Here is a 25,363-nt window from a genome sequence, read left to right as displayed (position 1 = left end):
CTGTCAGGAGCCAGAATCCACCACATAACACAAGCACTCAGGTCACTCCAGAACAAGTACAAATATAACTCTGTCATTGTTCATGTTGGTGTGAATGACCTGAGATGTACCTCCCTGGACTACATGAAAAGAGACATGGAAGAGCTCTCTGATTATGTAGCCCAGGCTGGTATGACCCTGACCCTGAGTAGCATCCTGCCCTCACCAAGAATGATACCTCAGTATAAAGAAAAAATGATCAATTTCAACAATTGGCTAAGCTTCTGGTGTCATTTAAAGGGGATCCAGTATCTCTCAGCCTGGGACGACATGCTCGACAAGCCACATTGCTTCGCAAGAGACGGCTTGCACCTATCACCCCTAGGCTTTTGAATACTGGCCATGGCCAAGGCTCTTGCTGCCCCCATAGTGCCTTTTTTAGGCAAGTCTCAAAAGTCAAACCCACCTGTGTAAACAGCACAATTAATAAAAAACTGAGGGTTATACTACACAATGCCAGGAGTTTAAATCTCAAAATGCATGCGCTCAAAGCACTCCTCAGTATGGAGAACATCGTTATCTGTGCAGTAACTGAAACCTGGTTCAAGGCTCGAGAGAGCATCCCAGCACTACCAGGCTACAACTCGTACCACACAATTCAGCCACAGAACATGGACCGAAACACAAAAGGAGGGGGTGTATCCATATTCATCAAGGATACCTACACCTCCAGGTAAGTGGCACAGCATGATACCTCTGAGATCATCCATGTGCAACTAACATCGGGTAGATCTGCAATGCAAATTGTGGCCTGCTACAGATCACCCTCCATGTCCCAGGACAACCACTACACCTTTCTGGAGACACTGGAAAACATGAAGTTCCTACCGAACACCCTGATATTGGGTGATTTCAATTATCCTTCCGTTAACTGGGAAAACTACTTGAGTACAAACTCCCAGGCCCAGCGCTTTCTGGAATTCATCAACTCAAACTCCCTGGATTGGCTGGTAAACAGAGGTGAAAACATATTGGACCTGGTCATCTCAAATATAGGGGACAGGTGTTCCACATCAGAGGTCAACGCATCACTGGTTAGATCAGACCATAAACTAATCACTCTGGATGTCCACACCCCACCACCATCCCCAACTAAGGAAAGCATAGTAAAAAACTTGTCTAAAGCAAACTTCACCTTACTTAAGACAGAGGCGGTAAAGTTTCACAGCCCCCACGCTAAAGGATAACACAGCCCAAGATGCAGAAACCTTTACAAATGCACTCTATGAGCACCTAACTACAAGGATGCATAGATCATGCCATCCCTAGCAAAACCAAGACTCACTCCTCTAAGAGAAGGAAACCAGTCTGATGGAACCCTGCCATAAACAGGCTATACAATAGGAGGAGGAAACTAGTTCAGAAAAAAAGCAAATACCAAGAAGGAAAGACATCCCTGATCAGTATCAGTAAGAAACTATGGTCCCTCATAAAATCATCCAAGGCTATCTTCGAAAGAAAAATAGCCAATGATTCAAAAGATAACCACAAAGCCTTCTTTAGCTATGTTAAGAATCTAAGTGGCAACTTGCAGATATGCACTGAACTAGTGCAAAATAGCACAAAATATACTGATATTGCCAACATCCTGGCAGATAGATTCAGTGCAAAATTCACCCCCTTTCACTCCCAAAAGGGCCCACAACAATACTGGAAAAGTGTAGTGTCCCAGAAATCAAAGATGCACAGGTGAAAATAGCCCTTTCAAAAGCCAAAAATGCAGTGTCAATGGGGCCAGATGGTGTCCCAGGATGCATCTTGCATGAACTACAGAACGAACTAACCCCCCACCTAAACACATTGCTCAACCTCAGCCTCTCCACAGGCTATGTGCCCATAGAATGGCACACAGCAATGGTTATTCCACTCCACAACGGAGGGGCCACAACTGACCCTGGTAACTATCACCCCATAAGCCTGACTAGCCTGGTCTGCAAGGCTATGGAGCACATCATCATGGAACTCATTAACAAAGGCATTGGGAGCCTCCAATCACTTGACCTAACCCAGTTTGGCTTTGTTAAGGGCAGATCATTCCCACTAAACCTGGTTGACTTCTTTGAGGCAGTCACCAAGGCCATAGATGAGGGAAAGGTTGTTCACACAGCCTACTTTGACCTCGCCAAGGCTTTCAACACCATTTCCCACTTGAGTATTACAGAAAAACTCACCAGCCTGAACATAAACCCCTACGTCACAAGATGGGTTGCCAACTGGCTTACAGACAGAACTCACATGGTAAGAATAGCAAGCTCCAGGTCCAACTCTAAACCAGTCACAAGTGGTTTCCCACAAGGCTCGGTCCTGGGATCCCTAATGTTCGGCAATTACTTCTCAGAAGTACAGGCAAACACAGGCGGACTATGGCTAACCAAGTTTGCTGATGACTGCAAACTGGGAGCCATAATTGACTGTCTGGCTGACACAGACATCCTCCAAAAGGGCCTTACTGAGACAGACACCTGGTGTCAAAGTCATGGCCTCAAGCTAAATGCCAAAAAATGCATAGTCATCCCATTTGGGAAAAACAAAACACCCACGAATTACCACATAGGTGGCAGCCCCCTTAATACAGAAGAGGTAATAAGAGATCTGGGGACCCAGGTAGATAGTAATTTCTCCTTTGACAATCATATTGCCAAAGTAGTTAGGAAATGCTTCTATGTGGCCCATCTAATTACTAAAGGGTTCGCATCAAGAAATAAAGAGGTTATAGTGCCCCTCTACTCGTCACTCATCAGACCCATCATAGAGTACAATGCCCTATTTGGGATGTACCTCACAAGACACTTCCAACTGCTGGAGAGACCACAAAAGTACCTCACCAAGAGGATTACTGTCCTCAAACATATGTCTTATGCAGCCCGACTGAAAAAACTTCGGCTGTACTCAGTGGCATAGCGCTTACTCAGAGGTGATCTCTGCCTGACTTACAAAGCCATGTCCAACTCAGAATTGATGGCCATGTTCTACCTAAAGAAATCCAAGTCACTGCGAGCCACAACAATAAATAGAACATGCTGGAGGGATAGATTCCTGTCACAGAGACTCCCCCATGTTCTGGAACAAAATTCCAAACTACATTAGGCAGATCTCACTAACACTCTTCAAGAGAAACCTTGATGAGTGGATGGGTAACAGAAAATACACCCCTGGGATCACTTCAATGGGTCTGCTTGACAGAGGATCAGTTAATTAATCAATGGGGCAGTGAAAGCCGACACACTCGGCTAGGTTTATAAATGCCCTCGGGCAGATAGCCTAGTACCTACCTATGAACCTATGATAAGGATAGCAGTGCAATGGAGAGGATTGGCAAGAAAGTTTACACTGCTTCTCCTTTGGCCTTTAGAGCTACTAATTACCAGACCCACATGACCAGGTATGCTCTGGTCTTGCTTGCTCAGGCTTGTCAGGTTATCTCTGCCCTCCCTGATTCTGGTGGAAAATCTTCTGCCTTATCTTTTTTAGGCTCTGCTTCTCAAGAGGCTCACCACTCTATTAAGTGTAGCTATGATGCTGCTGATGCATCTTCTAGGGCTGCGGATTTTGGGTCCATCATGAGGTGTTATTCTTGGCTTTATCTCCAGTCACTTCCAAGGACATTAAGTTCAAGGTGTTGGATACTCCTTTGGATAATACTCATCTTTTTCAGACTGCTGCTGCTGACTTATTTAAGTCTCTCCAAGAGAAAGGCAAAGCCTTGCAAGACCTTAAACATATTTTTGTCTCTCCTTTCCCCAAGTTCCAGAGGAATTGTCCTTCTAGATCTGCTTTTGTTTGCAGGCAATCCCGCCAGGCCTCTAATGCAGGAAGGTTGGGAGGCGGGCCCCCTTTGCTAAGACTTCTCAGATTTCTGTGGCACCAAAGCCTCCCTTATCTGATAAACCTGCTTCTCTTTGACAATTCATCTCCCTGCCTTTAGACCAGTTACATTTCTCCCTTTGGCTCTCCCTTTGTCTTCCTAATTGACATCTCATCACTTCAGACACTTGGATTCTTTCGATCATCCATCAGGGTTACTTCATGGTATGGAAATTTCTCCCTCCTCTTCCTGGGATTCCTCAACTTCCTCTAGAGCAACTTACTAATTTCCTGGGAGTTCTAGGGTCCCTTGAACCAACAGACCATCAGGCCTATCCCCTCTTCTCAAGTGGGACAGGGTTTTTATTCCAAGATGTTCCAGGTTCCTCGAAAGGAGGGCACATGGAGACCTATCTTGGATCTCTCCTGGATCAACACCTTTCTCAAGATCCCTTCTTTTCAGATGCTTACTTCAAACTCTGTTTCCTCTTTTATTACCCCATGCTTTTCTTGTGTCCTTGGATCTGAAAGATGCTTACCTTCATATCCATGTTCACCCTCTCTACAGGAAGTTTTTATGTTTCTCTGTGTCTTCCTCTCATTTTCAGTTCTTTGCTTTGCCCCTTAACCTCTTTACAGCCCCAGTGGTATTCACAAAATACCTAGCTCCTGTGATTGCCTTCTGCAGCCTCCAAGGCATTCAGATTTCTCCTTATCTAGATGACCTGTTGCTTTAGGCACCTTCTCCCTGTCAGTTGTTGCAGAATCTGCAGTTCACCAGCTCTCTTCTTCAATGTCTGAGGTTTACTATCATCTTCCAAAAGTCAATTCTAACTCCCTCTCAGGATCATGTGCATCTGTTTTGCAGGATTCAGATGGTGGCAATGTTGGCCTTTCTTCTGCCTCCAATGGTATTGTCATTGACAGCCTTCTTTCAGGGTCTTTAGCCCATCAGAAATCAGACTATATCAACATCAAATAGATGAGGGTTCTGATTCTGGCCCTTCAGGCTTTTCACCCTATGTTCTCTCTGGGCCCTTGAAGGTGTACATAGACAACACTACAATAATGTGGTATGTTAAGCAGTGGAGGCACAAAATCTTACCTCCTCTGCAGGATGGCACTTCTGGCTTGGAAAGTGGCTCTCAGCTATCAGTTAACTCTTCAAGTAGTATAACATTCCTTCACAGCACAGTCTTGTGGCAGACTCTTTAAGCAGATCCAAAACACAGGCTCACAAATGGATGCTTCACAGAGACATGTTTCTAGACATTTTCCATCAGTGGGGTATTCCTCAGGTAGATCTTTTTGCCTCACCTCTGAATAGCAATTTCCTCTCTTCTGTTCCAGAGTGCCATGCCATATGGCCTGGAAAATGGATGCCCTATCCTTACCATGGAAGGGGAGGTTTCTTTATGCTTTCCCTCCTCTTCATCTACTTCCAAAAGTCTTGCAGAAGATTCAGCCTGACTCCCAAAAAAAATCTTGCTAGTGACTCCCTTTTGGCTGAGAAAGCACTGGTTCTTCCTCTTAATGCATTTGGCTGGGGCAATCATCACAAGTTATCTCACCAGTTGGATATCTTCACACAGGACAAAGGGTCTCTCACCCATCCCCATTTGTCCACTCTGCAACTGACATTGTGGATGATCAGGTCTTGAATCCTGTCAAGCACTTCTTTTCTGAGGATGTCTTCAGGGTTTTATAGGAGGCAAGGAAACCATCAACCAGAAAATTGTATATGTCCAGATGGAAAAGATTTTTGGTCTGGTGCTATACTTGGACCTTTTTTCAGTGGGGTCCCACTCGTCCTCTCTTATTTGTGTAAGTTGCTAAAGTCTGACTTGACCTATTCTTCTGTGAAGGCCCAGCTGTTAGCTATTTCTGCTTGTCTGTCCTTGACTCCTCTTTTGACTTCTCAATTTGAGGTCAAACAATTTCTTAAATGCATCCTGCATATTAGGCCTCCAGGAAAACCTATTCCTACTCTTTGGGACCTTAATTTTGTTTTGGAAAAATTGACTCAGGCTCCTTTTGAGCCTGCAGATTCGGCTTCTTTGCAACATTGTACCTGGAAGACTATTTTGTTGCCAGCTTTTACTTCTGCTCGGAGGGTTTCTTGAACTCCAGGCCTTTATGGCTAGTCCTGCTTTTTTTTTTTACAGAGACAGGCTGTCCCTTTGTACTAATCCTTCTTTTATGCCCAGTTGGTAAATGAGTTGTCTTTAAATCAATTGGTACAACCCCCTTCCTTTTCCTTTCTCATCAGTCTGTTACTGAGAGGGTCCTATATACCTTGGATTAGCGCAGACAGCTCAGGTACTATTTGGACATAACGGTACTTACGTATTATCGCAACCAGACTTTTGCAGTTGTGGTAATATGCATGCTGGCATGCTAAGAGTGTGGGAATTAGTGTAACTTGTTATTGTACATCTTTACTTACAACAGATACATTTGGATTACATTCAGGAAGATAAACAACTGTGAAACTCTTCTTCCTGTTTTCCATGCTTTACACATGCACGGTTCAATTGGCTGGGCTGCTGTCTTACTGTCGAAAGGAGTACTTAAACTATGAAGATGGAATGTTGATGAGAAAAAACACAGAGACCTGAAAATGCTTTGTGGTTTATTTGTCAAACTTTACAGAGTTGCAAGGAAACTTTTATAACAGAAATATGGATAAAAATAAAAGGTTTGTGAAACTGATAATATTGGATAATATTGACAGGTGATTCAAGGGTAGTTTTGTATGTGAGAAGTTGACAGTAGTGCTTTGGTTTTGTGTTGTGATGGTGCTATCCTCGGATGAAGGGAGATTGTGCTAGTGGTAAAGAGCAAACCTGAACTTAAACATTATCTTTTCCTTTTTTAATTAATAATCCTGCCTAAACAAATTTCAGTGTGAAAGAAAACACTTTATGTGATATTTTCACAGCATTATGATTACAATTTACATATCAGGAAGCAACCAGTATTATTGTGAAAGTCTGGTTGCAATAATACGCAAGTACTGACATAACTAGGACTATTCACAAATCTGATTAGCTTTTTGTTTCCTTTCATCTCAGGTCTTTGGGTTTGGACATTTCTAAGCAAATCATCTCCCCCTGGATATCTAAGGCTATTTATTTTTGTTTATTCCTTTTCATGGTAAGTTTCTGTCTGCTTCTGTTAGAGCTCATTCTACTAGGGCTGTTGCCTCTTCTAGTGCCTTCTTCAAGGGGTTGGACACCAATTCCATCTCTGAAGCTGTTACTTGGTCTTCAGTACATACCTTTACTAACCATTATACGTTCAATATGGTTTGTAGGGCCACAGCAGTTTTGCTGAACCATTTATGTGGATTTTTTGAGGGCTCTTCTCAGCCTTCCACCTCTCATTCTGTTTCTTGAGATTTTTTACTCTTCCTTCTTTAAGGAATACTACAACAGCGATATAGAAGGACATAGTACAGTTGTGTAAAAGCTTTCCATAACTGTAAATGTCCTTCTCTTCACTGTTGCCATATTCACTCCTTCCATCCACCCCTCTCTTGGTTATTCTGCAGTTTTTCCTTATGAATGTGCATGAACTCCTTTGTCCTATGATGATTGTTCTCTTCTGGGGCAATTCAGTTCTGGGTAGTTTGTCCATACATCCCTTTTATCTCCTATGTTCTGTGTGAGGAGCATAAATGTGATGTATGGCACAAACAAGATCCTTTACAAAGTTTATCCATACTAGCCAAGTGATGAGCTGCCAAAGGCAAGACATCCCTTTTTTAAGGAATACTGCAACAGTGAAAAGAAGGACATCTACTGTTATGGTAAGATTTTACACAACTGTACTTTGCTCTTGTATATGATAAAGTTATTAAAGTAAGCAGGTGCCCTTTTTCTTCCTCTTCTCTTTATTTCTTCTTTTTTTGGTATTAAGAAATGTAGGCATTACAGTACAAAAAGAGAAGAAATGCTAGACAAAAGAATGCTTAAGTTATTAGGCTGTAATCTTGGGTTGCTCAGGTAGGAGATGGGGTATAAAACACATAGATCATAATATATGTACAGCTGACATGTTTTCTTAATTTTGCATAGGTGAATGAATAGATTATGGCCTTTAACTTACTCTAATAACAAATTTTAAATGAAAACAAGTAAATAAAGCACTGAATATAATGAAATGTTTTCTTTAGCAATAAATGTTTCAGTTTGTCTTTCAGGCTGCAACAGATTAATACAGTTTTCTTTTTTCTCATACTTTTCCATGGAGGCAAGCTGATAATATGGCAATAAAAGACAGAACACTGGTTTCTTCAAGACTAAAAGTTAATGATTTCTGACAATATGCAAGAAGTTTTCACATCTGGAGGAGAGAAAATAGAGATAAAATGGAAATCAATTAGTGTAAGTAGAAGCACAGGCAATAGCATGCATCATAGTATGGATAACCACAGTTCCAATTTAACTAGGGCCCATCTTTGCAGCTGTCTATTTGTTCCTATTAGGAAGGTTAAACTTTATTATTTGAAGATGCACATAGTTATGTGTATTTGTATTAAGTTAACAGGTTATGATGGAACTTTGGGGTGTGTTTGGTTTGTTGTGTGATGGTTTTATAAAAAAAAATGTCTTGTAATATGTGACATAGGTTCCAATGTTGATTATAAGAAAAAACTGTATAAAGAATTAACCTACCAAACACTATTGGGTGCATGTATCACAAAAGCTGGAATTAGACATTTAAAAAAGCTCCCATATATAATAGGTGGGGGACTTTCAAGATGGTTGCACACCTAGTAACAACTTCATTTTAGCTCTTATGTACAGTCTTGCTAATAAATTATTCTCCTTCTGGTCATGACTATTGTGTCCAATGTTGAGATATTTAATTTCAGCTTTCCCAGTGTGAAAATAGAAACTTAGAAAAGAGAGCAAGCAAATTTATTTTTTGGGGGTAAATTTCAGATACTGGCTAGTAAGCACACTACGTGGATACCAGCAAAGATGAAATTTAAAAAACCTGAAAGAAAGGAAACCACAGAACATGAGGAGAAAACACTGACTATGAAGAATCCTATAGTTGTTCAGCCCAAAACAGCTCAAGCTCCAGCTTTAGTTGCAAGACATGACTTTTAGTAATCTAGAAGAAAAAAATAAGTCAGATGTGCTTAGAGCTGATTAAAATAAACAAAACACTGAAGGAGTGTATCAACTCAAATAACAAAAGGCTGGAAAAAATTGAAGAAACGTTAAACAAATATTCACATAAGCTGATAAAACTGCAAAAATCAGAGGTTGAAATAAAGAAAAGGATGACTGGGTATGAGATTGCTCTAGAAGAACTGTTTTAAAAATGGTAGAATTAGAGGGCATGTAGGAAAAATCTGAGATTTTCTGCTGTACCAAAGAAACTGGAAGGAACATACTGATTAACTTTAATGAAAGCACAAATAAGGAACTGGACTGGTATTATGCAACAGGAGTTATTAATTGAAAGGGCACACTGTGTGTATGCTCCAAACCTGACCATGAGAAAGCAGCCAAGACCTCTAATAGTAATAATGCAATCCTACCAGCATAAAAAGTTTATTCTGACAAAACTGTGACAGAAGGACAAAGGACTAAAAGTTGGTGACAAGAGTGTTTGTGAAAAATGATTACTCATTGTACACCACGCAGAAGAGGAGTAAAATTATTCCAGCAATCAAGGAATTTTGAGAGGCAGGTGTGAGATTCAAGCTGTACACCCAGCTATCTTCAGAATATTTTTTTGGGAGAGGGTCAAAGTCATTTGTTGATGCTGCACACACCACAGAGGAAATACAAAAGTTGGTCCAACAAAAAGCGACCTATCAAACAAAAGGGGACTGTCCTTATTCTTCTGATAATAAAGCTCATAGAAAGATGTGTCCCAAAGTAAAATGCTTGAAAAACAGAGAAAAACACAGGAGTATGTTGGAAATGAACTAGAGACTGAAGTTAAGAGATGGAGATCAATGGGAAGAAAACCAGCAATTCAGAAATTAATGAATAAATGTGTGATTACAAGTATCAGTAACATTTATTGAATATGGAGGAACAAGAAAACCTGGGAATATTGGACTTTTTTGACTTTTTAAACTCTTAGGGGACTTCATGGCAGATGCCCTTCTTCATGTCATTACATGTTTGGAAGAACATTAAGAAGAGGGGAAGAGGAAGGAAAGAGATAATGGTAACTTAAACAATTTTGCTCTTAACAGTACTTTTATAAAACGTGATGTATATACTGCATGTTATATAATAAAGCATTTTTAGTTATTTGTGTGTGTTATTAGGGATACTAAAGTAAAAAGATGTCCTTCCCCCCTCTTCTTTCTTTCTTTCTTTCTTTCTACATGTTTAGTTTTAAGAAATGTAGGCACTGCAGTATAAAAAGAGAAGAAGGCCTGGACAAAGGCATGTTTAAGATGATAGGCTGTAATCTCACAATGATGTGAGAGAAAAGTTGTAAAAATATCAAAGCATGATATAAGTAAAAGTGATATGCTTTTTCTTACTTTTGCATAGGAGAATGACTGGATTAAAGCCCTTGTCTTAACCTAACAAGAAGTTTTAAGTGTAAGGAAGTAAATAAAAGCACATTGAATATAATGAAAAGTTTTCCTTTAGCAAATCAATGTTCACAGTGCAATATGAGAAACTTGTAGCTGAAGGGAACTGTGTTTCTGGTTCTCTTGTTTCTATGAAGATTATCTGATAACAGGGCAATAAAAACAGAATACTTTTTCTTTCAATGGCTAAAAGATAATGTTTTCTGAAAGCATTCAAGTTGTTTCCTACATTTGGGAAATGAATAAAGATAAGACAAAAACAGACAGTACTTAGTGTCAGTAGAAGCATGGGCTGTACCATGCATCATAGCATGGATAACCATCATTACAGGTCAATTAAGCCTCTAACAGTAGCTGCCAGTTCTGGAACAATTGTTCCTATTAGGAGGGCTAACCTTCATTATTCTCAGATATACATAGTTTTGTGTGTTTGTATTCAGTTAATAGGTAATGGAGGTGTTCTGGGTGTTGGAGAGTGTGTGTGTGTGTGTGTGTGTGTGTGTGTGTGTGTGTGTGTGTGTGTGTGTGTGTGTGTGTGTGTGTGTGTGTGTGTGTGTGTGTGTGTGTGTGTGTGTGTGTGTGTGTGGAACAATTGTTCCTATTAGGAGGGCTAACCTTCATTATTTTCAGATGTACATAGTTTTGTGTGTTTGTATTCAGTTAATAGGTAATGGGGGTGTTCTGGGTGTTGGAGTGTGTGTGTGTGTGTGTGTGTGTGTGTGTGTGTGTGTGTGTGTGTGTGTGTGTGTGTGTGTGTGTGTGTGTGTGTGTGTGTGCATGTGTGTTTTGTTTTGTTTAGTATTTTTTGAGGGTTTTCATTAAAGCAAAAAGTCTTGTAAGATGTGACATAGGATCAAATAGATTCAGAAAAGATCAGCCTGCCAAATAATAGTCTGCGCATGTAACATAAAAGCAGAAACTAGACATTTAAAAAGCTATTATACATAGCAGGTGGGAATAATAACTTCTTATCATAATAACAACACTTTTCATATTATCTTTAGACACAAATGGACTCACAGGTGCACACAAAAAGTAAAGAGCAATAAACTATACTGAAAAAATCAGAGTGCAAATAACTATGCTACAGGAGATGCATTCGGAAATAACTGAGCATGTTAATTTGATAAAGAAAGCATTTCATGATAGTTATTCAACAGAATATCTGGGACAAAGGAAAATGGAAGTACTTATATTAATTGCTAGAATAGCTCCAATAGTGATATAAGAGGGGAAAAAGATAATAATGGTAGATTTGTAGTAGTAAAGGGTGACTGACAAGGGAGTAGGGATTAGGCTGGCATGCATTTAATTCCACCTAAAACTGCTACAATGGGTCTAATGAAAATCTTGGGAGAAATATTCAGCTTTCGGCATGGAATATTACTTAAAGGAAGGGTGTGGAATTTGGTTTGCAACAGTGAGGATGTATCTGGGGGCCCAAAATAGCTTAGCTTTTTGAAGAATTTTATGAAAACATTTGGTATGTCAGATGGGAATTCAGTAGCACAAGCTGGGAGAGAATTTACATATTATTCCCCAATGTACAAGAACTAGGCTAGGCTAGACAGAAATTATATTTCAAAGGAACACGTACATTTAATTGAAAGTTTTGATATGCATCCAATAACTATTTCAAATCACAAGCCAATAATAGCTAAAACAAAAATACAGCGTAATGAAATAAAAATGAAACATTGGCACTTCCCCAACTATCTGTTAAACAGAACAAGATTTTAACGAATGTGTAGTGGAAATCATTCGGCAGTTATTAATGAAGATAGAAATTTCTTCTGGAAATATAGCTAGGGAGTGGGATAAGTGGAGTTTAAAACTGGGTAAGAAAAAGAGATATAGTTAACAAGTACCAAGAGTTATTTAGAAGGACTGACAAAGGATAAAATACTGCAGAATAGGATGAATTTCACGGAACAAGAAGAGTTGTAACTGCAGAATGCTAAAGAGAAAATAAGGGATTACGTGGATAATATGCATGAGATTAGAATGATTGTTGATACGCAACTGTTTTTTGATAATAACTCCAAATCAAGAAGGGGTGGCCTCTTTCCCTTCTATTATTTGCATTATATTTAGAACCATTGGCAAAGAAAATAAGTGACTCAGAAATTCAAGGATATAATTGGTATGGTGTTGAAGGAAAGTTGCCTGTATTTGCAGATTATATTAATTTTGTACCTGATGGAACCAGAGAAAGGACATCTCAATGTTGTGAAATATTTTGAGACAGTTCCATGTTTTTGCAAGATAAAAAAAATGAATAAAGATAAAGCAAAGGCTATAGCTATAAACAATGTATCCACGCAAGAACTGGTCCAACAAGGCATGATAAAATGAAGTATTTAGGACTATGGATTAAAATGGATTTGGTTTTGTCAGCTAAGAATATGCAGAAAGAAACTAAACAAAAGATAAAAAACAAAGAAACTGGAAGCTCTTGCCTATTGGTATGGATAGCAAGATACAAGCAGTAAAATGCTTTTAGTCCCTTAAGTTTTATACACAGGTCAGGCATATTTTTATCAACCAGAGGAAAAGTTGTGGAGAGTAATTAATAAAAATATTTTATTTGGGACGGGAAGAGGTCAAGAGTCAAGTGGGATAAGTTGAGCCTCCTAACACAACAAGGAGATTTACAATTACCTGATTTGAAGGGAAATTTTAGAGCTACACATTTGAGACTCATATACATAACACAAGTGGAAAATTAAAATTCAAACTGGAAAGGGATGATGATGAAGCAGAGGTCAAATTCAAGAAATAAGGGAAGAACTGAATTTTGGAAGCAGATCCTTAAGGGGAATAGCAACAAACATACAAAATATTATATTTATAAAGTAGCATATTGTATACTAAGAACTGAGTCAGAATGAGAATGGAGAAAGGAGATTCTGCCGACAGGGATTATAGCAATTAGGAGTTCAAAGAACAGAGAAGAGAGGGACTCAAGTTTAGTAAAGGAAGCTTGCAAAGGTGCCACAGTATCAGGAATAAATAGAGAAGGAAAGGTAATAGAATGAGAAGAGGACAAGAAGACATTTGGATTACTGGCTAGTTACTGCCTTCCCTATCAGGGATTGACATCAGAATATATACAAAGAGAAGGGTTGAGGTGAATCCTAAATGAAAGACCTGCACTGGTTAAGTTTTTAATTGAATATTGAACAGCATCTGCTATTAAAAAGGTATAATTAGTAGGTTATATAAAATATTGCACAATAACTATAGGAATCAATCAGAAGAGGTCAGAAAAGATTGGGAAGAGAGATGAGATATGTAATTCACAAAGAAACAATGGGAGGGCATATGTATGGCTCCCAAATATGAAACAAAGTCTAGAAGATTTCGAATTTTTGCATTGGAAGTGTTTGCATAGATACTTTTACGCCCTAAGCAGACTCCAACAGATTTTTTTCAGGTAGATGCCCAATGTTAGAAGTGTGATGGCGAAGAAAGAGGTTACTGGGAACATATATTTTGGGAGTGTAATGAACTGGAAAATTTTAAAAAATATCTGCAAATTACTCTGTCACGAATACTGGGCTAGCGAATGACTGTAACTAAGGAAATTATTTTTTTTAGCTGGGCTTCAGGATCTGAATTGTCTAGACATAGTAAGGCCTTGTTTAGTTTAATTCTAGTGGCTGCCAAAAAGCAATTAATAGAAACTGGAAATCAAAATCTAAACCAACTATACTTGAAGTAGTGAACATTGTAACATAGATAAAAGAATAGGAGGTGACAATTTTAGAAAAGGGTAGGAGTGAATTACATTTAAAAAATGAATGGAAATTGTGGGAACAATACATGCAGAAAAATGTTTTGGAGGTAGAATGAGGTTTAAGAGAAGGCAGGAACTGAATAATTTATGTAATGTTCCCCAGAGTATAGGAACTATAACAATATCTGTGATGTATAATGTTTGTAAATGTGAAGTTGTTAATGTAGTTTGATTACTTTTATGTAACTGTAGGTTTGCCTATGTCACAAGTGATAATTCAATAAAGGTGTTTAAAAAAGATGAGAGGTATTAGCCAATTAATGTGGTGGATAGAGCACATCACCCTAAGGTGGAACAACTCCACCACAAGGCCACATTGCACATAACCCAAGTATATCATCTAAAAGGGGTTAGAACGTAACCTATTCAATACAGTTAGCAGCTTTGCACAGTATGAAGATCACTATGCACAAGGTAGCATAAAACACACAAGGATATTCTCTCTGGAAAGAGAAGAATATTCCAACTGAAGGTTACATTGTGGTATAGCTCAGTTTCCTTTACCCTAGAGAAGAACAGGGGAATGGGGAAAATTAGAGGTAGTGATGTCAGGGCCAGATGATCCCCAGCAATCTTTCCAGCAGAGACTAGTTACTGATAAAAGCATGAAAGGCACTAATGATCATGTAGGTAACTATTAGAAATGTTGGAACCTGCTAGAGCGAGTCCCAAAATGAGGAGACTGAATGGCCAAATGAATGGAGTTACTTATACTAAGTCTGAGATGCCATTTCTCAGAAACGTCCCTTTTATCTGAGGTATAGTGATCTTGGAGTAGGTATATAGAAGTTCAGGAGTGGGAGGGGTTATTTTGTTGATGCTGCAGAAGAAGTTTAGATCCCCAGATTGAGTATTTATGATGCCATTAGACATGCTGATGTTCAGTAAACCCATCATTAATAGGCCAGAGGATGCATTGTATGCCAGACACAGGTCACCTTTTGGCAGTCTGGAAGATACCAAGAATAGTGACAAGGCTTTGAGTTGGTTCATGGAGGGCATATTGTTTAAATCTTGTAAGGTATCTCTGTCAGCATTCCATGTTTTGCATGTATCTGGACAGATGCATGACAAAACTGGCATTATATTCAATGATTGGTCTAATGAGAGATTAGTAAAAGAGAACAATGACTTCCCTATATCTAGACAGAATCCCTTTGTTTATAAACTGGGCAATATAGAAGGACTTTCTTACAATAGACACATGTTGTTCAAAAGTTAGGTTACTGTCCACATAAGTTCCCAAATCCTGAACAATGGGGTCAAATCTTAAGGATGCATTGTCAATGTAATAGTTCCTAGTGGTAAATGACTTTCCAAAGGATACAATAACATATTTTTAGCATTTAGTTTCAGTCCATGGTTTTGATACCAGTTACTTATTTGAGAAAATCCTTCCTGCAAGATGGCTAAGTCATTTGGGAATTCAGTGACTGCTTCTAGTTTGCAGTCATCTACAAACTTAGGCAGACCCAAATAGGAAAGGTCCCAGCACAGAACCCTGGAGGAATACACTGGTGAGCAGTCTCTTTGTGGAAGTAACTTCTATTTTGATTATCTGCATCCTATCTTTGAGTCAGTTGGCAATCCAGTGTGTGATATAGGGGTTTATCTCCAGTTTATTTTGCTTTTCTACTATGCCAGAGTGGGGGATTCTGGTCAGCGGTTCCTGTGAGTCCAAATTTTAAGCCAAGTGGAATCCAAATGAAAGTACTCTATAGCTCCCAGTGGAAACTGAAACTACTACCCAGTGACCTATATTTGAAAACATTAGTGTATGTAATTGGAAACGGTTTAATTATTTTTTACCTTTTCTGTAACCCTTTACTCTAACCCAGCAGTTCCCTGTACATCACCTCTCATCTCTCCATCCCCTCCCCACCCTTCTGCTCTATCCTACATCCCCAGACTGTACCTTGCTCTGTTGCCAGTAACTAATTTTCATAATGGCACATAACTGTCTTTCCAACAGTGTCTCTGCAGTTATTTATTTTTCTAACCTCAGCTCCAACCTTTCTGTCAACTTGTATCCTCTCTCTCTGGAACGTTTTTCTCCCCCCCCCCCCCCCATCTTCTCTTTAACTTTTTTCTCTGTCCTTCCTACTTTTTTCTACTCCCCTTAGAGAGCCATTCTACTTTGCACAAAGCCTCTAAAACTTCCTCTCTCTATCCCTACATGCTGTAAGCACTTTTCCACCCCATCTTAGCTTACCTTGCTGGTTGTTTCTTTCTCAAGCTTTACCTGAAAGCAGGGCCAGCCTGCTCCTTTCGCCCTTCCTGCACTCTGGCTCCCTCCACTCCCCTACACTACCCCATTCCCATCCACCCCACTTTCATTACATTTATACCCAAAACCCGTGGCTCCAGCCCTTCCCACATTCTCCTAATTTTCCAGTCCACACACTCCCCACACCTATCTCAAATACATTACTCCCCCACTCTAGCCCCAACCCACCTACGACATCTTAATAGACTCAACCCACTCTCCATATCTTGCTAAATCACTAACACCTCCAACCTTACCCTCCTCTCTGGAGTAACCTCACCTATTAATATCTGTAATCCTCACCACTAAATACTTTGTACTTTCCACTACCCATGTTTCCCTCACAAATTACACTCTCCCTTTACTCCATGGCTATTCTACTACTATACTTCTCATTCCTCACCTCCTATCACACAAACTTTAATTTCTTACATACATCCCTTCACATACGGTTCCATTACTTCACAAGGAGCCCTCCATGTCCTTCCTAATCTCACCCGCTCTTTTCAAATCCTCCCTTGCTCAGTTCCACAAATTCAAATTACTCACCCTCTCAACAAGCATTCCTAAGTCTAGACACAGACCCTGCAGTTCCTACTTCTACACCTTTAAACTATCCCATACCCTCTACAGCCCTGCTATTAAATGGTGACATCCACCCCAACCCCAGTCCTTCAATCCTATCCACAACATATACCTACCCAACTAAACACCTCTCTATCTACACCATTAACATACAGAGTCTGCCGAAGAAAGTCACTGAGCTTCATTCTTGGAGCACCCACTACTTCTCTCACATCTTAGACCTATCTGAAACTTGGTTAAAACCACACATCCTTAATACTGAAATACTGTCCCCTCTTGACAGAGTCAACAAAAAGGTGGAGGTGTTGCAATCATGTACTCTGAGCACCTCAACCTCTCCCCTGTCTCAATATTTCAGCCCGGCCTTCACTCAGTTGAACTACTTATTCTAAACTGTCACCTCAACCCCCTCAAAAAATTGCCATTGTAGCTATATACATACCACCAGGTAACAACATTATCATCCTTGATTGTGTTGTGTCTTGGATCTCACAGCACATCCCCTATGAGACTATTCTCCTTGGTGACATAAATATTGATTGGCAAAAACTATCCACTACCACTTCTTCCACACATATCAACCTCCATGGCTTCCATCAACTTATTACTACCCCTACCCATTTTAACAACAACAATACTAACTGCTCCACCTTAGACTGGATTCTTATTTCTGATTCTAGCCTCTATCATAACCCCTTGCACCCTACCTGATTCCTTAAGGGACAACCACCCTACTCGATTCATAAGGCACTCTCTCCAAATACCTAAGACCCACCACTGCAGAGACTGTTGAAACCTCTCTTCCTTTAATGCTGAAACTTTTAATGATAGACTAGCTTCTATTAACTGGTCCCTCCTTAAGTACCTTCCCCTCAACAATGAAGTTCTACATTTCAATCACACTTTTTTGGAAATCCTTGACTCTTTAGCCCTCTAAGAAGAATTAGGGTTAAATCAACTTTCTGTCCCTGGCTCTCTAAAGACACCCTCACTCTCATGAAAAAGGACAAGTACTGGAAACAATGGCTACATACTAAATTCAGAACTCTTTTCCAAAAATATAAACAACTTCGAAACCTTGATAAAAAATAAATGAATACAGATAAGAAAACATACTACTACAATGCCCAGTCTACCCATAATTCAAAGCCTAAGAAATTCTGGCATTCCATCAACAAACTCTTGCACCCTGGTAACCCTACCGCCCATAACCTCTATCCTAACCATACTCTCCAAGAAACTGATACCCTACTCAATACCCACTTCATTTAATTTACTCAAAAACTTATCCAAACTTATCCATCTGATAACCACTCCCATGCCATACAAATTATAAACTCAAATGCCCCTTTCTGTCTTAAACCTGTCTCCACTGTTTACATAAAATCCCTACTATTTAAACTAAAACCATGCTCTCCCAATACTGAACACTTACCTCCCCTTTCCTTAAACTTGCAGCACACTCCATAGCCTATGTTGTCTCTATCCTAGTTAACAGATCTATCCAGGAATCCACTGTTCCTGATATCTGGAAATCTTTCTACACCATACCACTACACAAAGGAGATAACTCCACAGATCCTTCTAACTACAGATGCATTGCAATTCCATGCCAACTCTCCAAAATCCTTGAAAAATATATTTATTACCAGCTTCTTAAGTACCTAATAGAAGCAGATCTGCTAACCTCTACACAACATGATTTCAGGCCCAATCATAGCATTTCCACAGCCCTGTTATCCTTCACTCACACTGTTGCTAAAGCCAGATACAAAAATCTTCTAGTATCCTGCCTCTTCATCAGCCTTTCTAAAGCTTTCAATACTGTCTCTCATTCTAAACTACTTTCCAAAGTAACTGAACTTAACCTCTCCCCCTTACTATTCACTGATTCTTGAGCTATCTCTGAGACTCCAGTCTGTCAGATGACAATCCACCTGTTCCCCCTTTCGACCTGTCCAGATTGGCATCCCTCAAGTTGGTTGGGTGCCAGCATTTGGCCTTCTCCTGTTTAACATCTTCACTAATGATCTAAATTCCTCCTGCACTTCTACCTCCTTTATACAATACGCTGACAACTCTACTGTCATTTCTGTCTCTGATAACTTCAACTTTCTTTCCATCACACAAAACACTTTCTCATCTGCTGAAAAATGGTTAATTGAACATCAACTTATACTTAACCCAAAAAAGACTAATCTCCTACTTTTCTTTCCCAGATCCATCTCCCACAAAAAAATCTTTCCCATGTTTCTCTCAATAATAACCCCATCAAAGATGTTCCTCACACTAAACTACTCGCTACTATAATTGATGACCAGCCAAAATTTGACATCCATATTCAGCACTGTATCAAAAAAAAAAACAAACAAAAAATTAGGTCTTCTCTATAGAAATAAAAAAGTACTAGCTTCAAGTTCAAAGCCAAAACAAGAAACAGCTTACAACCACATAAATCCACAAAACCGAAGCTGAAACAGCAAATGCTAGCAGATGCAAAGAATCCCCAGACGAAAGCCAATCAAAGAAGTGAGCAAAAACACTTCTTTAATAGACCAAATGAATCAAGTTGAACACAAACACATTCCCATTAAGCGCTTTCATCCACTCTATAGTGGACTTCATCATAATGTTTAAATAGCTGTTTTTTAGGCTATTTAAATATCTTTTGGTGCTAAACAGTTAACTTCAGACAAAAATACAAATTCCCTCACTAAATAAATATAACTAAAATAGATACATATAATAAATTAACAAACACATTAAATACCTTAATTAAATCAAATCACTTAATTAAATCAACAAAATGAGAGGCTTGAACTTACAGTAACATTCATTAAAATGTTCAATGAATTAGTCAGTATGAATTCATTAACATATCTAAGCTTCCTGTAGACACTCAGTAAATATCATGTGTAATTAATACATTTCATAATAAATCTATACATATCATTGCATATATGTATGTATGTATGTGTATTTTATCCAAAAATATATAATATGATTATCTCATTATGTTTCATTTAATATATATATATATATATATATATATATATATATATATATATGTGTGTGTGTGTGTGCTATAAAAATTTTATATCATTAAAAATATATAAAACATTAAAAGTATTTTTTGTAAATAAAAATATATCTTATAAATGAATGTGAATCTCTACCTGTGGTACTTGAGATCATAATTTTTATTTACACTACTCATGAACCCAAACCTACATCAAATATGTGTGTGATATAAAAATCTGAATAAATAAATAAATAATCTATTAAATAAAAAGTGAATATATAAATGTATACTATATAAAATATGCCATCATAACTGGGCTATTGTAGTTGTAAGATGGGCTTAATAACGATGCACTCATTCAGTCCTGATTCCCTGGCAGCATCAGTAAGTATCTGTCATATGATTTCTCTCTTACCTAATAAGGGCTTAATATTACCACCCCTAGGACTAACTGTAACTTAGTCAATTATTGCAAACTTAAATGCATGGTAATCATCTTGTCCTTCTATATGTCTATATAATGCATCAGTCGTGTCCTTAGTTCTAATACTATATAGGTGATTATAAATCCTTTTCTTAAATTGTTGTTCCATTTTACCCTTATAGAAACAGGGACACGACGAACATATGGCAATATATATGACATACCTACTGTTAGAATTGCCTTGCCGAAATGAAATATAAGTTCTGTTAATATGTTCTAAGGTTATCCCATCTATGCCCAAAATCACACTACATTGCTTACAACAATCACATTTTGTAGTATGTTTGCTTTGATTGTTTCTTACTCCTAAAGTGTGTCCAATCTCTAATTTCTTCTTCATGTTAGCTCTCATTTTATGAATAAATGTAGGTGCATCACTTATTTTTTTCTTTATATCTTGATCTACCAACAAAATTTTCCAATTCTTGCTCACTGTGTTTTTTATGTATTTTACATATGGGGAGTATTCAAGGACACAACCACTATTGTACTGTTTGTTAGAACTCATCTCTATTTTTCTTAAATTCTTATTTAGTTCCTTTCCAATCAATGGGGGGGTGTTTGTTTCGCCATTCCCTTAATACATAGTTAGTAAAATCATTCAATATAGGCAAGGGGTAACCCCTAGAAATAAAAATAGTTTTAATGTAATTAACTTCTTCTATCATGTTCTCATAGGTAGATGTCATATGGGTAGCTCTAATACATTGCCCCTTCTATATATTCTTCATCATATTCCTAGGGTGATTACTTGTGTACTCAAGATAACTATTAGAAAAAGTATTTTTTCTAAATATTCTGGACTGAAAGCCATCCCTAGATTTGTAAATATATGTGTCTAAATAAAAAATGCCATCCAAATTACAGGTAAACGTAAATTTAAAAAAATGTGCTAGTGCTATTTACACATTCTATGAATGCTTGAATACTCTCCATAGGCCCATCCCATAAAATAAAGATATCATCTAGGAACCCAGAATAATAGGTACCATATTCATAAAAATCACTATTAAACAACTTAGTAGTCTCCCATTCTAACATGACCAGGTTTGCGAAAATGGGGGCGCAAGCAGACCCCATAGCCACACCCCTGATCTGTCTAAAGTTCTCACCTTTGTAATGTATATAATTATGATCTAATACCATAGACATCAATTCCATAATTAAACTAATTCTATCCCAATCCAAGTTGGAAAATTTTCTTAAGCTATTACAAAATTCCTCCAGACCCTTTTGTTTAGGTATACAAGAAAATAAGTCTATGATGTCTGTGGTAATAAAAATTTAATTCTCTTTCCATACTGTTTTAGTTAAATTTGACAAAAAAAAACAGGAGTCCTTGATCAAATTTAGGGATATATTTTTGAACGACTGCCAGACAAAATAGGACAAAACGGTGGATGTTTAATACTTTTATGAATTTTGGGAATACCCACCATAGTTGCAAGAATAGGATGTTCTACTTTCAAATAATTATATAAATCTGGAGAAATACGATTATCCAATAAAAATTCTTCCAAACATAATTTGATGCATCTGTATCCTATATCAATTGCATTAATCAACACCATTTCATAATTATCTGTCTGATATAAAAGTTTATACATTTCATTGATATAATTTAAAGAATTATATATAACTGCACCTCAATCTTTATCTGGTTTCATGCTCTTATGTCTTTATTGTTACTTAACTGAACCAATGCATCCCTCTCATCTCCAGAGAGATTATCATGGCACCTCCATTTCCCCATTTTCCTATATGTTTTATATATGTCGTTTGTCACTAATTTTTCATAAATGACCATATTGGGATGGGTGGGATATGAGATAATCATATTATATATTTTTGGATGAAATGCATATACATATATACAATAATATGTATATAGATTTGTTATGAAATGTATTGATTACACATGATATGTACTGAGTGTCTACAGGAAGCTTAGATATTTTAATGAATTCATACTGATTAAGTCATTGAACATTTTAGTGGATGTTACTGTTAGTTCAAGCCTCTCATTTTGGTGATTTAATTAAGTGATTTGATTTAATTAAGTTATTTAATGCATTTTTTTAATTTATTATATGTATCTATTTTAGTTATATTTATTTAGTGATGGAATTTGTATTTTTGTTTGGGGTTAACTTGAATTGCTAAAATAGGCAGTGGGTCACTTTAAGTTAAAAGAAGTTGGAGTGACTGTTTGGTGCCAAAAGATATTTAAATAAAAAACAGCTGTTTAAACATTCTGATGAAGTCCACTATAAAGTGGATGAAAGCACTTAATGGGAATGTGTTTGTGTACAACTTGATTCATATGGTCTATTAAAAAAGTGTTTTTGCTCACTTTGTGCATTGGCTTTTGTTTGGGGATTGTTTGCATCCACTACCATTTGTTGTTTCAGCTTTGTGTTTGTGGATTTACATGGTTGTAAGCTGTTTCTTGTTTTGGCTTTGGGTTGTACAGTAATGGATGCTACTAATACAATGCCAAATGTTTCAATGAACCATAATGAAATGCAGAGACTTCAATCGGAAGTTAGCATTCTGAAAGGGGAAGTTACAAGACTCATTGAGCTGTTTACTCAATCGAACAGCAAGAGTCAACAGATGCAGCAAACAATGCAGGCATGTAACATTAGTAACAATTCTTCTTTGGCAGGAATACCTAATGGCCAGGGAGCTGGTATTTCAGGGCCAGCGGTTCTGAAATCCAGAGGTTTAAAAATCAAAAGGTGACAACAGCAATAAAAGTGCTACTTTGGACAAGGAGTTTACTTTTAAATTTTCTATTTTCAACATCAACGAGGATTGTGAGCATATGAGGACAAGACCAAAATGCCCTATGAACACTAGGACTTATTCATCAGTTGCTTATAAGGGTACAGGCAACCCAAAAGGTACTGTGTTTCGTAGTTCGAGGTCTAGGGGCTGTGTTAAACAGACCACTAGTGTTGGTAATGCTATAAATCAACTTGACTGTTTTCTTTCTAAAGCTGTTGATTTTAATTTTGACAGTCAAGCTGACCATTTGGTTGGGTGACAGCATTTAACCACACAAGAAACTTTAAAAGACATGATATATTTATTGGGCAAGCATTTGATTTCAATTAAGGGGGCAAAAATTGATAAGGCATATTTAAGCAAATGTATTTAATTGAATATTGTACCCATGGTGTTGCGTTTTTTTAAGGTACTTATGGGTGTGCATTTGAATGAACTATCTATGACAGAGTTCATCAAGCTTTTTAACAGATTCGGTATTGATTTTATGGAATTGCTCATTAAGAAAAATGATGAAAAATTATGTAAATTATTGAGTGAAATTGAGAGGTTGAACAATTTAATTGTTAAAGATTTATTGTTTGCCCAGTGGGAAAATTGTATGAAAAACAGTATAACATTGCAGACAAAAAGGCTCAGGTGATACACAATAAAAAATGTAAGAAAATTAAGAGAGATCTGGATCAGTACAGATGTAATAAGGCCTATCCATGGAATGAAGAAGATGATAGTAGTAAACAGGCAAGTTCAAAGAAAAACTTACATATAGGACCTGGGACACACTGTGATAACTATGACAATTTTAGGGGTCAAAATTTTCAGAGAGGGAGATCATTGCAAGCTCCAATGGAGCGGAGAAGGGAGTGGAAATGGAGAAAACAAAGCAGGAACATTATCAGACACATTATGTGAACAACAATTGGGGAGAGAGAGGCACACCACGGTATTAGATGTAATTGATCTAGGTACTGCTAAGGCACTAGACCAAGGTGATGGTATAGTGAATTGTTATAATAATTTTAAGATATATAACTATACGAGTTTAGAGTTAAGGCAGGAACATTTCACCTTATTATCTAAAGGTATGAAATACATACCTAGTACAAATTTAATATAGTAGATACCATCACTGAAATTAAGTTGTATTTCTGAAGGTTAAATCTTGCTTTATTTTTCCATACTGATGCTTCACAATATACATACAATGAATTAAAGAAAAAAAGCACCTTTATACCCCCCACCCATCCCAATATGGTCATTTTTGAAAAATTTGTGACAAACGACATATATAAAACATATAGAAAAATGGGGAAATGGAGGTACCATGATAATCTATCTGGAAATGAAAGGGATGCATTGGTTCAGTTAAGTAACAATAAAGACATAAGAGTCATGAAACCAGACAAAGATGGAGATGCAGTTATATATAATTCTTTAAATTATATCAATGAAATGTATAACATTTTACATGAGACAGGTAATTATGAAATGGTGTTGATTAATGAAATTAATATAGGATATAGATGCATCAATTTATGTTTGGAAGAATTTTTATTGGATAATCGTATTTGAAGGTAGAACATCCTATTCTTGCAACTATGGTGGGTATTCCCAAAATTCATAAAAGTATTAACCACCGTTTCGTCCTATTGTGTCTGGCAGTCGTTCAAAAATATATCCCTTAGGAGTCGTAATAGACAGATGGTTAAAACCTACTTACAATAATATAACACATTTGATCAAGGACTCCTGTTTTTTTTTTGTCAAATTAAACTAAAACAGTATGGAAAGAGAATTTAATTTTTATTACCATAGATGTCATAGACTTATTTTCTTGTATACCTAAACAACAGGGTCTGAATGACTTTTGTAATAGCTTAAGAAAATTTGCCAACTTGGATTGGGATAGAATTAGTTTAATTATGGAATTGATGTCAATGGTATTAGATCATAATTATATACATTAGGAGGGTGAGAACTTTAGACAAACCGGGGAT

This window comes from Protopterus annectens, chromosome 13.part0, assembly GCF_019279795.1.
Source record: "Protopterus annectens isolate FY-2018-M chromosome 13.part0, PAN1.0, whole genome shotgun sequence".
In the NCBI taxonomy this organism is placed as follows: Eukaryota; Metazoa; Chordata; order Ceratodontiformes; family Protopteridae; genus Protopterus; species Protopterus annectens.
Note: the sequence above shows the minus strand (reverse complement) of the source record.